The sequence below is a fragment of the Chlorocebus sabaeus genome, chromosome 14, assembly GCF_047675955.1.
Source record: "Chlorocebus sabaeus isolate Y175 chromosome 14, mChlSab1.0.hap1, whole genome shotgun sequence".
Taxonomy (NCBI): domain Eukaryota; kingdom Metazoa; phylum Chordata; class Mammalia; order Primates; family Cercopithecidae; genus Chlorocebus; species Chlorocebus sabaeus.
The window spans coordinates 35,188,978-35,194,343 of record NC_132917.1 but is presented as its reverse complement, the minus strand read 5'-3'; the positions used below and the strand labels follow the sequence as shown (position 1 = coordinate 35,194,343).

General features: G+C 33.7%; 1 non-coding gene across 1 annotated transcript; it reads right to left on the bottom strand.

The window, feature by feature from the left end:
* Positions 1 to 1,783: 1,783 nt before the first annotated feature.
* On the bottom strand, positions 1,784 to 1,887 carry LOC119627504 (U6 spliceosomal RNA). Its single transcript, XR_005243690.1, has one exon. It is a non-coding gene; the product is annotated as a U6 spliceosomal RNA (small nuclear RNA).
* Positions 1,888 to 5,366: the final 3,479 nt, after the last annotated feature.

Here is a 5,366-nt window from a genome sequence, read left to right as displayed (position 1 = left end):
ATTCCCTATGAAACATCAAATTAAAAAAGGGTTATTCAAATATCTGAACTGGGATCAAGAGGATGTGGATGTCAAACTATTATGAAGTGGATAAACATATTATATAACACCTAAAGCAGGACTAGTTGCTCCTTTCTGTATATGTAACTAACCAAATGAATTTAGTTACTGTTATTCCAGACCAGAAGACTGGAATACAGTGACTCCTATCAGTTTACATTTCCTATTTAAATGTTTCTCTATATCATCTATTTCATCTTTCATTTCTCTAGAGAAAGTTCACTGATTTCCAGAGGAATTATAAATAGAAGTAATTCATTTAGCTAAGACAAAAAAGACAATAGAACGTATTGAAATTTTATTATAAAAAGAAACCAAATTTATATCTGATAGAAAAAAAAATGTTTCCTCATCATTCATGTATTATCCAGAAAATCTTAACATTTTTGATAAAATTACGAGTCTCTCACCTGGGAATAGATGTGTAAATATTTTATATGGTGTCTTTAACTTAATGAGTTATCACGCAATAGAAAGTTTTAAAGCCTGAATTACTCAGTACTATTCTACTTTTTAAATTAATTCAAATCTAATTCAATACTATTAAATTAGTATTAATTTAGTATTAATTTATTTATTATTATACTTTCTCAATGGGACCAAGCACAATGTTAAACATACCATATAGTTTTATTTATGCTTCATAATGTATATTTTAATGGACACTAATAACAATTTGTGGATTTCTTGCATAATGACATACAGAACTCTAATAGAAAACTTTCACTGAATATTACATATGTATCAGTGACCATAATTTGTCCTGTTCATATGGTATATTTTGTGATCTTCACAAGCTTGTAATGAAGGAAATACTACCAGCATTATTCTTCTCAATAAAGATGAAGAAACAGATGCTTAGAGAGATTAAATAAGTGGCCCCAAGTCACTAACCCGGATATTAAGCAGCAGTGTTGATACTGGTAGCAGACCCGTCTGCTTCCAAAACCTGTACTTCTGACCAGTTAACATCTTTGTTTCTAATGTGTATGGCTTCTATGGGTACCCACGTATAATGGGTACAGTGTTGAACATGACACATCTGTAGCCATGCTTCCCTCATTAGTCTATATCAGAAAAGAAGAGATGGTTTTCCCCATGTCTATCTCTCATCCCTCTGATTGTACTCTGCCTTCTCTGTGTGTCAACTACTCCCAAATATTTAGTGCATTCCTAGTTTTCTCCTCAGTGCGTCTGTATTCAGGGCTGTGCCTACCTGATAACCTTAACATCCATGCAGTTGTTTCCCTTTTAATATGTGAGTTATACTTAATAACTCATTCATGCTTATAGTTCATATAAGTAAAATATGTCAATTCTAATTTTAAAGTAAAACACACCCAGTTGTCTCTATCTTCATGTCTTCCTTCGCTTTAGTCCAATTCATAGGCTTCTAAACCAGTCATCTAAAATCCCTTTGCCTTCATTTTTTCTCCTTATATTTGTTCTCTAGACAGCAACCAGGTTGATTTTTTTAAAACACACAAAGGTAAGCAGTTAACATCATACTCCATGATGGCTGGTTGAAGAAATTCACCATTCTGTAGGAAATACAGTTTGTATGGCTGCCTGAAGATCCATGAGGTTTGACTGCCGTGGAACAATCCCCATTACCACTCCAAATCCTGGTTTCTGCACCATGCCTCCACTGGGATGGCCTCTCATTCCACCATCCAGCCCACCTTGAGGGTCTCCAGGACCCTGAAGATGATTATCTCATAGGAAAAATATGGAACACTTCATGAATTTGCATGTCATCCTTGCACAGGGGCCATGCTAATCTCCATATTATTCCAATTTTAGTATATATGCTGCTAAAGCAAGCATCAAACTAATTTTTACATGAGTAATACCTACATATAAACTACAACATACATGCACATAAACACTAAAACGGTACAAACATAGAGTGAAAAGTTAAAATTCTTCCCACAACTGTTGATTGTACTAGGTTGGTGCAAAGTCATTGTGGTTTTCGCCAAGTTACTTTCAAAAACCACAATTACTTTTGCACCAACCTAATAGTTGACACATATGTGAAAATTGTTGTGTTTTGATCCTGGATGCCTTATAGAATTCTTGTAACTGTTTTTTACCACAACTGAGTACATTGACTCTTGGAATAAAAATTATATTTCCTGCAAAATATACGGTTAGGTGATTTATTAACTATATATAACTTTTCCTTTCTGATTTATTGTATTGGCTAGATCCTAAAGATGATGCTGGGTAGACACTGTGAAAGAGGGCGTCCTTCTCTTTTTCCCAATTTAATAAGAGTGCTTCTGAAAGTTCGTATAAGTGTATTGAAGTTTTTAGAGGATTCCATTCATTAAACAGAGGAGTTGCTTTCTTCTCTTAGTATGGTAAATGTTGAGTGAATGAATAAAGAAAATGTAGTATATACACACATTGGAAAATCCTTCAGCCATAAAAAGGAAGGAAATCCTGTTCTTGATGACAACATAAATGAACCTTGAGAACCTATGTTAAGAGAAATGTCAGGAACAGAAAGACAAATACCACATAATATCATTTATATATGGAATCCAAAAAAGTTGAACTCACAGAAGCAAAATGGTGGTTTCCAGGAGCTAGGGGATTGGTCTAGCAAGATGTTAGTCAAAGGATACAAAATCTCAGATGGAAGAGATAAGTTCGAGCGTTCTATGTATAGCATGATGACTATAGTTAACAACAATCTACTATATACTTGCAAATTACTGAGTACATTTTTTTTTTTTTTTTTTTTTTTTTTTTGAGACGGAGTCTTGCTCTGTATCCCGGGCTGGACTGCAGTGGCCGGATCTCAGCTCACTGCAAGCTCCGCCTCCCGGGTTTACGCCATTCTCCTGCCTCAGCCTCCCGAGTAGCTGGGACTACAGGCTCCCGCCACCTCGCCCGGCTAGTTTTTTGTATTTTTAGTAGAGACGGGGTTTCACCGTGTTAGCCAGGATGGTCTCGATCTCCTGACCTCGTGATCCGCCCGTCTCGGCCTCCCAAAGTGCTGGGATTACAGGCTTGAGCCACCGCGCCCGGCCCTGAGTACATTTTAAATGTCTCACTACCAAAAAAAAGTATGTGAGGTAGTGTATGTAAAAAGTAGCTTGATTTAGCCACTCCACAATGATTTGACAGATAAAGCAAAATATCATGTGGTACACTATAAATACATACAATTTTTATTTGTCAGTCTAAAAATGGAGTCGATCAATAGTAACAATTGATGAAAACATTTTAACTAGAGCTGAGATATTATAGATTTTTGTAGAAGTGCATTAGGGAAGTGCCTTAGGAAAGAAAATTTTTGTATTCCAAGTGTGGTTGATAGAGTTGAATTACAGTAGGATTTTGTTTTAAATTACCTTTAAAAAAAATACATAGCTAGGTGTGGTGGCACATAGCTGTTGTCCCAGCTGCTTGAGAGGCTGAGGCAGGAGGATTGCTTAACCCAGGAGTTTTGAATCTAGTCTGGGCAACATAGTGAGAACCCATCTCTTAAAAAGTAATTACCTTTTTAAACCTAAGAAATTAGCTCTAGTTGGTCAAAAAGTATGATTATTTTAAAATTACTGCATTTATTTGATATATTTTAAAATTTGAGCATTTGTATTCATGTTCACATTGAACATCATAAACGAAATTTTTATCATATATAAGATTATTTTATAGTTTTTGTTTGTTTTCCTTTACTAATTCTGTTTTGCCTGTTAGCCTCTAAGCATTCTTATTTCCCATATTTGTGTCTAGATTAAGAAAAGCAAATGTTTGTTTTTTAAGACTTTAAAGTTGATTAGAAGCAGTTTTATGTTATAAATTAACCTTTCTTGTTCTTTACTTTGGTCATCAGTATCTGGTTTATAAAAATAAATATTTTCATTATTTTCATAACTTTTATAGTTGAAAGCAAGAATTTAATGTTCTATACTCCTCTCTCAGATATCTTTAGCTTTAAAAAAATACATATTAGGTTTGAAATTGTCTTTTGAGAATATCTTTGATATTTTTCTCTTGGATTTGAAACATAGTGCCATTATTTTTCATATATAGATAAATGTACATAGATATGCATAGAAATTACCAAACTTTAAATGTACATACTAATGTGTATGTGAATAAATATGGGTTGTTTAGTCAAGTTTTAAAAAATTATTTATTTTTCATATTAAACCAATATTGTATGATATCTTTTATAGATTGATGGATATTTTCTTTGTGGCCTAATGTCATCAATGCCTTCCAATTCTATAGGACTCATTGTAAAGAATAGTTTATGCTTCTTTGGATTCAGAGTTCTCCATGTATTTATTTATACATATATATAACTATGTTATTCAAATTCTTTATTTTCTTCTTGGTCCCTCCTGTGTTCTGACAAGACCCTGTTATTGTCTCATCAAAATATTTATCTCTGTTTGTATTAATTGCCCATGTATCTGTCATTTTCTTCTCTATTTTGTAAATACTCCTTGAATGCAGTCAACATTTTGTCCCCAGTTTAGTACGTGGCTCACAATAATTAGTATGTCAAGTATAGTACATGACTCACAATAATTCTCAATATTATTTGTTGAGTGAATGAACATTCAGTAATTGGCTAATGTTCACCATTTTCTTAAGGGTTTCAATAATCTAGAACTTAGTGTGAACAAACTTAGTGTGAACAAGAACATTTTCTCATCCCACCTTGATGTCAACAGATCAATTCCTCATAAATATTGAACTGTTATAAAAATTATAAGTGATTATTTTCTTTTGGTTTTGCTGTAAAGCTAGTGTAATTAGCTTTGGGGGGTTAATATTATTGATTACTTATTAGTTAATCCTGATGACCGAAACATAATTACAGTTGACTCTGAATATCTAAAATACATTAGGAAATTAAGCAGATATTTAAGTTTAATAAATGATTTACTCCACTATCTGATAGAACAATTCATCTCAAACATCCTTTCTCAGGAAGTCTCATACATTTCCCTGATTTGATCCTTCATGATTTCTTTTAGTTTGTGTGGAATTGTACACATTTTCTTGGCTTTTTGATGGAATGAGTCAGATTCTACTAAGACTGATAAGCCCAATTTCCCTTTGTATCACTTATAGTTAGTCTCTTCTACCTCAGTGATACACAAAGAAACCCTGGGGGCCTTTTACCTCAATAGTAAAACATTTCCACTGGCACAAGTTTTCCACTAGAACAGCCCACCAGTGAGCTTTAGAGCACATATAAATGTTGTTTTCCCTGTAGCAGCCTGGCTGACTTTCCCTTTCATCGAGAACCCCAGGGATTTGATGTGAATCATTCC